This window comes from Eptatretus burgeri, chromosome 9, assembly GCF_056783735.1.
Source record: "Eptatretus burgeri isolate ZD-2024b chromosome 9, Ebu_testis_v1, whole genome shotgun sequence".
Lineage (NCBI taxonomy): Eukaryota > Metazoa > Chordata > Myxini > Myxiniformes > Myxinidae > Eptatretus > Eptatretus burgeri.
In genome coordinates, this window is record NC_140969.1 from 79,575,768 (window position 1) to 79,585,708 (window position 9,941).

Sequence of the window (9,941 nt, forward strand, 5' to 3'; positions counted from 1 at the left end):
AAATGACCCATCGCAATTAGTTAATAGACTGTTATTGTTGTTAGGCAGTAAGAAGGCTGGAAATAACTATTGTTTTAATGAAGCATCAGCCATTTTAGACCAGTTGATGAACATGAAAATAATTAATAAATATCAATATAAAGACATTTTATCTCATATTAAATAAGATGAGAAGCACAATCCTTAGTTTCAATTTCACAACAAGCGACCACACATCTTCATTCCCATACCCACTACAACTTGACACAACAAAAGAATATGAGGCATCTTTATTGTCCATGGAAACTTATACTACCTTATTTAATATAACCGAGAAAAATGACAAGTTTAGTTATAATCCGGGAAGTGGATACAAAACGATAACAGTCTCACCCGGAGCATATGAGATTTCTCAAATATCTTCCGAAATTGCTCGTCTTATGAAAGAACAAGGTGATGAACCAAAAAATATTGTTATAAACATTCAAAAACATACTTCAAAATCAACGATTAAAGTTAAAAATTTTCTACAAGGTTGATTTCACATTAAACTACAAGGTTGATTTCACAATTGATAATTCATTTAGAGAGTTATTGGGTTTTTCCTCAAAAAAGATTGAAACTAATGGGACGTTTTACAGTGATAATGTCATTCAAATATCCTCAGGAATAAATTCGGTGTTAATTCACTGTGATTTGATTGATGGTGCTTATAATGATGGGAAAAAAACAAATACAATATTTTCATTCAGCGCATACTCAACCCCAATTGGTTATAAATTCAATATGGAACCCAAAAATTTGGTTTATCTACCTGTGTCAGGAAAAACCATACACAGAGTAAATTTTAGGATAACCGACCAAGATAATCGTGTGATTTCTTTTAATGGAGAAGTTATATCCATCAGAATTCACCTACGTGAAGTTTTCCAATAAATAAATACGATGGTTATTGTGAGGAAACACGAGTTGGGAAAATATAAAATAATTACAGGGGATGGGATGTTCCTTTCCCCATACTACAAGGGTGAAGGTATGTATCTTGGTAGAGGATACTATAAACCTAAGAGACAAAGGGGTGTTGGACATCAATTTAGAGGAGATGGGATAATTGATACTCTCATGGGTATTGGTTCAACTATTCTTAAACATAAAGATCTAATTGGTTCAACTGCTTCTGCTGTGGGAAATGTAGCAGGTGCTGTAAAGAGTATAAAAGATGCTCAGAAGGAATCTCATAAATTACAAGCAATAAAAGAAATTAAGAAAAGCAAAACTCAGTTGTCCCCCCAAGAATGACAGAAAATAATTCAAATACTTGGATCAGGGTTTCAAAAGTTTTAACATCTTTTTTTTCCTAAATAAATACAAGTATGGAAGCAATTGATAGTATCTATGATTTGGATGATACTATTATTATCTCAAACTCCACCAAAAAAGAAGATTACTTCAAGGTAAATGCAATAACTGGAACAGACTGGAATACGAATGGTACAAAAAGTTTTGAAATAAATAATCAACAAACCTATTTGAATCTCTCCGAAAGTTTCTTGTTGTGTAAATTTAAATTCACTAAGGCTGGGAATAACACAAACGCTACACTTGTAAATGATTTCTTCTGGAAAATGTTTGATAGTGTGCGTTTGTATATTGGAACACAAGAAGTTGAAGTGGTTGATTATGTCTCTGCTGTATCTGAAATGATAAAATTTACACTCTATACATTCAGTGATAGAATGGGAAAGGGGTCTGTCGAAGGTTTTATTCCTGATATGTCAACGGGAACAAACACAGACCCTGGATATACTCAAAGGAAAGGAATGTATAATGATGATACAAAAGCAGAAAATAGTTTTACTGTGGCAGTTCCTCTTAAAGGTATATTTGGATTTTGTGATTATGATAAAGTTCTGTATGGTCTTAAAATTAGATTTCAACTACAAAGGAATGATAATGAAAATAGATTGCTTTTTGGTGTTGGTAATGCTTTTGGTGATCAGAATAAATTTGTAATTGAGGAGATGAGTTGGTATATCAGTGAATATACTCCTAATCTTAAAACAGAAGAGATGTTGAATCGAAGACTTAACTCAAAGAAACCACTCAGTGTATCATACCTCAAAAGAAGATGTCAACACGTTAAACTCAATCAAACTACTTACACGTGGAATTTGGGTGTTCTGGAAGGAAAGCCACGATATCTGTGGATCATTTTTAAAAAGCCAGATGGTGATACTGCGACTGATAAGAATAATGCATTGAGTGATAATGCTAAGGTGAAACAACTTCGCGTTTCTCTAGATGGAACATTTTACCCACGAGATAGATTGGAAATTAATTGGGAAAAAATGATTTTGCTGAAGCATACAAGTCTTACCAAAAGGTGTGTGAAAGTAATGGAAATAAAGAACCTATTTTGGATATGACAGCATTTAAAAGTTTGTATACAATCTATGCGTTTGACCTGAGCACTCAAAAGGAAACTATAAAGTCTAATCGAGTGGATACTTCCCTATACATTGAAAGAGGAGAGAGTGAAGAAGTTGATACATATTGTTTGCTTTTGGAAGAAACAGAATTGCAGATTAATACAGATAATGGTGTGATGATTAGTCTCACATAATTTTTTGTTAAATAAATGAGTGGCAAAGTACCAACTGGGGTATATGTTAATCAAATCAATCTTCATAAACTATCATCTTGTGTTCAAAATCAAAAGCCTTGTACGATTAACGTTAATACAATTCAGAGAAAAGGAGCAGTAAGAATTGATGTTTTTCTCACAAGAGAACAGGTTAAAATCTTGAATGACACTGGCTCACTTAAAATTAAAATGACAAAACCAATGTTGAAAAAATATTCAATAAGAGAGACGAGTGGAGGATTTCTCCCATTTCTAATTCCTTTATTTGCTGGTTTAAGTGCGGTTGGAGCATTGACGGGTGGTATTTCAACAGCGGTGAAAACTGCCAACGAAAGGAAGGCTCAACTCCAGGCTCAAAAAGAATTGGAAAGACATAACAAAGAGTTGGAGAAACAAATTAGTGGAAGTGGTGTAATTGTAGATTTTGCTGAAAAACTTGAAGGTCTGCCTGATAAAGCGAGATTGTTAGTTGGAGATATGCTTTCTTCTATAGCACAAGCAGGTGTAAAATTAACGAAAAGAGGTAATGGATTATATCTTTCTAATAAATAAATGAGCATTGATGAGTGGTTGAAAGAATTTGGAAAGAATACAACATCAAATTTACAACTTGTCAAATATTGTAAGAAATTAAAAATTCATAATGTGGTTATTTGTATGAGAGATGAATTAACAAATGTGCCGAAACATACAAAGAATATTATTATGAACTTAGAAGATAATAATGGGAACGGTTCTCATTGGGTTTGTATTTTTAATAGTCAAGACAAATATTATTTTGATAGTTTTGGTCTTCCGCCACCTGTTGAAGTCATAAAATTCTTACAGAATGGTGTTTATCAAACATTTCAAGTCCAAGAATTAAATTCCAAGTGTTGTGGTCAATTATGCCTATATGTGTTATTTCAACTCAACAAAAATAAAAAAATTTATGATATTATTTTTAATCTAATATAAATGACTTATGTTGGTAAAGATGGTTCTATCTTTGGTGTATCTCAAGAACTGGATATTGATTTATCAAATTATTACACAAAGGCACAGGCTGAACGACATAAATATAATATAACCAAAAATATTAACATGAAAAATGCTTATAAATTAAAAAATTATCCAACCCCAACTGAAGCGAATGACTTGGTGAGATTAAGTGATTTATCACAATATATATACTTAAATAAAACGGCTGTGTATTCCAAAGATACAGAAGTGTTGATATTATCTCCAGGTCATACAGAATTCACAGTTCGAATTAAAATAAATTTTTATAAAGAAGGGCGTATCGTTTGTATGAGAATAGAACAATGGGGGTATGATATGAATGATTTAGGGTATAATTGGTCATTTAAAATTAACCTCGAAGACGTGGAACAATTAAATCAGTCTCGTAAGGAAGAATATTATCCACTTGGTATCGAGAATGAGTTTTGTGGGGCTACGATTAGTAAACAACAAATAAAAGAATTTAATAAGGGTAAATATAATAATGGTTTTGCCCTTGTTTATCTCATGAAAACAGAAAAAACAGGATTATATATAATAAGTAAGGAAATACAAAATGATTTAACTATGGGAAGATGGGGAGGTGTTTCGTGCCATAATATTATTCTAACATATATTTCTAATACATAAATGACAGCAAGAAGGCTTCAAGAAAATTATCATTTCTGTGTTCAAGCATACCTTCAAGAAAAGGGTATTCGGTATTTTAATAAATATGTTCTACAACATAAGAATGAGGTATTTTCAATAAAAGATTGGCATTATGCTGATGTTGATAAACCGACAACTTTAGATTTAATTAGAATGTTAAATAATGAAAAATTATAAAGTTAAGAAAAGGTAAGGCTCTTTTAGAAATTCAAAAGAAATTTTATTGGTTTCCTGTTGTAAAAAAAATTATTTTGGATACATGAATAACAAGAAATCCTGATGAATATATGTATAATATTCTATGGGGTGTAAGCGATTCAAGGATAGTAAGGGATGAGGAAGGAGTTGAAGAAGAGAGGGAAGAGGAGGAAAAGGAGAAGAGAGAGAAGGAGGAGAGGGAGAAGAAAGAGAAGGAGGAAAGAGAGAAGAGAGAGAGGGATGAAAGGGAGAAGAGAGAGAGGGAGGAAAGAGAGAAGAGAGAGAGGGAGGAGAGGGAGGAAAGAGAGTGGATGAATAAATATCAAAATAAGGAAAACAGTGAGATTCAAAAACGAATAGGGGTATTACAGAAAATAACTCAACCCACCGAGGAGGAAAACAAAGAATTGATAAGTCTATTTACAATACTTTCGACAAGACTATTGACATCGAGAAGACATGTATTTTAATTCAAGTTTTTCATTTTTTTTTTTTCTTAAATAAATGGGGGAGAGAGTGAAGGCATTTCTAAGGATTCTTTATGTTTTAAAAATTAAGATTCAAATGTGCATGTTGGAAACTAAAAAGGTTTTTGCACTCTGCAGGAATTTTTCTCATAAATAAATGAGTTATTGTCTCAAATGTAAAAAGAAAACTAATACTAAAAATATTTCATATATTAAAAGTAAAAATAACAGGGTTATACAAAAAGGTATATGTTCGGTGTGTGGTTCAAAAAAAAATCAATTTATCTCCCAACACAAACTAGGAGGAGATATACAAAAGTTTTTATCAGGAAGTAAATTTACAACTACTGGAATACCAGGGGAATTACATCTTCCAGGGTATTCTTTCTGTGGTCCAGGCACAAACTTGGATAAAAGATTAGATGAGGCAGACAATCCTAAATCCTGGAGTAAGCCTATCAATAGAGTTGATGAAGTGTGCATGAGACACGATATTGATTATGGGAATACCACAACGTTGGAAGAAAAGCATGAAGCCGATAGAGAAATGTTGTATAATTTGTCTCTGATACAAAATCCAACCTTGAGAGAAAAAGTTGATCGGTTCATTGTGAAGAAGATGATCAGTGCTAAATTGAAACTTGGACTTGGAAATTCACTTGTAAGCTCTAATGATGTCATTAAGATTGAAGAGCAATTAGCTGATGAATTACATAAACCAATATTCACAAAGTTTCAGAGAAGGAAAGTTTATTCCAAGGAAGTAGATTATATCTGGTCTGCTGATTTGATTGAACTCAATAATGATAAGGGGTACAAGTATGCTTTAACCGTTATTGATTTGAGGAGTAGATATGCGTGGGTTGTCCCTTTAAAAAACAAAACAGGTAATACTCTTATGTTAGCTTTTCAACAGATATTTAATAAAAGTAAGAGAAAACCTAAAAAATTGTGGACAGATGAGGGTAGAGAGTTTTATAACAAGACATTTATGAATTTTCTAAAAAATAACAGTATTACATTATACAGTACCTTTAATGAAGGGAAGGCAGTTGTTGTTGAACGTTTTAATCGTACCTTAAAAGAGAGACTATATAAAAAATTCACACAAATCGGTTCACAACAATGGTCATCTTTTATTCAGGATATTGTGGATAAGTATAATGACACGATTCACACAGCAACAAATATGAAACCATCAGAAACATTTACAAAATTAAAATATGAAAAAGAGATTAATGTCAGAAAACCTAAGTTCAAAGTTGGTGATATCGTAAGAATATATAGGTGGAAATCTCATTTTGAAAAAGGTTATACGAAAAGATGGACCAACGAGCTTTTTAAAATTGTTGATGTAATAGATACGGTTCCTTGGACTTATAAGATATATGATTTGGAAGGGGAAGAGATTTTAGGTTCATTTTATTCACAGGAATTACAAAAGACAAAGATAAATTGAAATTTTTTGACTCCGCCCCTTTTTGGCTCCACCCACACAAGCCCCGCCCACACAAACCCCACACAAACCCCACCACACACACCCCACAAGCTCCAATAAATTGAAATTTTTTTACTCCGCCCCTTTTTGACTCCGCCCACACACGCCCCTCCCACCGAAGCCCCGCCCACACAAACCCCACACAAACCCCACACAAGCTCCACACAAGCTCCACACAAGCCCCACACAAAAACTCCACACAAGCTCCACACACACAAACCCCACACAAGCTCCACCCATATTCATCATATTCACATAATTAGTGATTAGTTAATTAGTTCCCCACACACACAACATGTTTATTTAATTAAAAAATTATCCACCCATCCACACAAGCTCCACTCATCCACCCATCCCCCATCTCTCCACCCATCCATTTATCCACACAAACCTCATCCACATAAGCCTCATCCACATTCACCCCTCCCACACAAGCTCCACCCACATAAACCCCTGCCCATATAAACCCTGCCCACATAAACCCCTCCCACATAAGCCCTGCCTACAGAAGCTCCACACAAAAACTCCACACACATAAACCCTGTCCACATAAACCCCTCCCACACAAGCTCCACCCACATAAACCCCGCCCACACAAGTCCCACCCACACAAGCCCCACCCACACACACCCCGCCCACACAAGCCCCTCCCACACACACCCCACCCACACAAGCCCCCACCGAAGCCCCGCCCACACAGGCCCCGCCCACACAAGCCCCACCCCCTCATCCCCCCCTGTGCGCCCCCACCTTTGACCCACCACCTCCCTCATCCCACCCCCACCCTTCCCCACACACACACATGGGGAGGGGAGGGATGGGATGAGGGGGTGATGGGTCATTGGGGGAGCGCACCTACCCCCCCCCCCTTTACATCTCTTATTCTTTTCTTGTAATTCAGAATCAAGTAATTGTAAACAAAACAAATATAATTTATTAATATTGAAAATATTAAATATTCATTTGCGAGAATGTATAATCTTTCCCAGCAATCTTCTTCAGATGTCTTGTGATTTCGAAACTCAGACACCATATTCTGTTTTGAAACAAAAAGTGGATAATAATTAGGTTCTATAAAGATAATTACATGGTAATATGAATAAGCCTCGTTGACCACTGAATTAACACACCAGGAGCCTGTCATCCTTTCAAGGTCAATAAAATGAATTCCAGTGTACTGACAAAACCACGTCCAAACTAATGATGCAACCAACATAAGGCGACATTCTAAAGAGAGAGTGATATTAATAATAATTCAGAAATATTTACCTCCAGAAAATCATGTGTTGTACGAGTGATATTAATAATAATTCAGAAATATTTACCTCCAGAAAATCATGTGTTGTACAAGATTGCTTCAACAGCTGATGTTGTGCGATAGTGCTGAAAAAAAAATAATAAGTCAAGGGTATAGATGAAGAGACAGACAGGGAAAGCAACACACACACACACACACGCACACACACACACACACACACACACACGCACACACACACACATACACACACACATAGACACACACACACACACACGTGCCTCACCATTGGTTTAATTCATTCGAGATCAGAGACCAGTCATTATAAATCATTGGCCTCTTCAATAAGAGCAGAGAGAGGTAGGTAGAAAGACAGACAGAGAGAGAGGCACACACACACGTGTCTCACCATTGGTTTAATTCCTTCGAGATGAGAGGACGTGATAAGACTTCATGCCACTCATTGTAAATGTCTTTCAATTCTCTTCTAAAATCATTGATCTCTTCAATAAGAGTATTAATTTCATGAACCACGTCGTGATATGTAAACTCAATTTCTTCCAATGCCCTGTCAGGGAAAAAATATATATATATCAGAATTATCATGATTTAATTAATAATCATTTGCTTCATCGTTCAAAGAGAAAAGCATACACAAACTTACCAACTCTGTAGTGGGCTGTTGGCTTCATCGGAAGAAAGATCGTCCATGCCTCAGTTGTAAAAATGAAAATCCCGTCTGGCAGAAACTTTGTCTGGCGAACCGCTTATAAAGCAACGATGAGGAGATTGCTTAATCATTGGGTTCAAACAGGAAATGACAAGCTTCTCTTAATGATCTCATCTGGCCACCGCCCGAGTTGCAAATCATTTTTGTACATAAACCACGCCATAAAAGTTTTGATTCAAATGTTTTCAGTTCGTGTTCTGAGATAAAATATAAACACGAGACCTTGTCTCACAGAATAGTTCCTATTTTTTCAAAGCATGACAGTCCAAAACCACTTCCTCATTCACACAGCACGGCCGTGTCAAAAAAAACACTTCCTCATTTTCACGGCATGAACTGAAAACATTTGAAACAAAACTTTTTTATGGCATGGTTTATGTACAAAAATGATTTGCAACTCGGGTGGTGGCCAGATGAGATCATTAAGAGAAGTTTATCATTTCGTAATGGCACAAAAGGGGTATCTTAAAAAATATAAAGATTCAAATGTTTTGTTTTTCAATATTTTAGATGGGGATTATTGTGCAAAGAAAATTAAACTATTGAAGGAATTTGAGAATGAACAAATGTTTATAGGTTCAATGAGTGAGCTAAACAATATGCATTGGTTATTTGATAAAGAGTGCCCCGAGGCTTAGACGTTTCAGATATTTCTTTAGAATCACCTTTAACAAATCTTTATCTTGTTGTATGGGCTATTTGAATAGAGAGCCCCTAGGTTAAAAGGGGAAATAAAAAAATGACCGTTTTTACAGCCATTTTTCCCTGCTGTGCAGGGGTTTGGCTTTTTCTTGAGGCAATGTTTTATGGCCAGATGCCCTTCCTGACACCAACCCTGGTCGCCTCTTACGACACACAGGGATATGGTACACCTATTCTAACCGGGGCATACAACGGGACCAGTACACTGGCACTCATTTCGCCGACCTCGGAAGGATGGCAGGCTGAGTCAACCCCCTGGTGTTAATTCAGCAGCCAACAGGATTTGAACTCAGGACCCTGGGATCCCAAGCCGCCACCCTAGCCACTAAGCCAACACCAGGCTCCAGGTTAAAAGGGGAGACAAATAAATATACCTTGGGCTAAAAAGGGGATTTATTTTTTTAGGGAAAAAAAAAGAAAAATTTCATGGCTGAAAATCCCCCATTCATTTACATGGGGAAAAGTGAGCCAGAACCAGTATTCTTTCCCTACATATATATATATATATATATATATATATATATATATATATATATATATATATATATATATTTATTTATATATATATATATATATATATATATATATATATATATATATATATATATATATATATATTTTTTTTTTTTGTTACGGTCCAGTGCGTCGGCCGCGAGCCGACCGCTCTGACGAAGCCGCAAGTCGAGTCAGCCCGACCGATCGACCGGAATATAGATCGCCGCCCGGATAACTCCGAGGCCAACGGGTCCTTGTGCAAGAACCGAAATACGCCAATGAGCAGACCACATGGGGTAGGGTCGATTGCCAATCTTCAA

The 9,941-nt window shown here is 35.7% G+C and overlaps 1 long non-coding RNA gene across 1 annotated transcript; it reads right to left on the reverse strand.

The window, feature by feature from the left end:
- Nucleotides 1-7,303: 7,303 nt before the first annotated feature.
- On the reverse strand, nucleotides 7,304-9,281 carry LOC147020422 (uncharacterized). Its single transcript, XR_015061824.1, has 3 exons — nucleotides 8,104-9,281; nucleotides 7,765-7,822; nucleotides 7,304-7,475 (listed from the first exon to the last, which is right to left on the reverse strand). It is a non-coding gene; the product is annotated as an uncharacterized LOC147020422 (long non-coding RNA).
- Nucleotides 9,282-9,941: the final 660 nt, after the last annotated feature.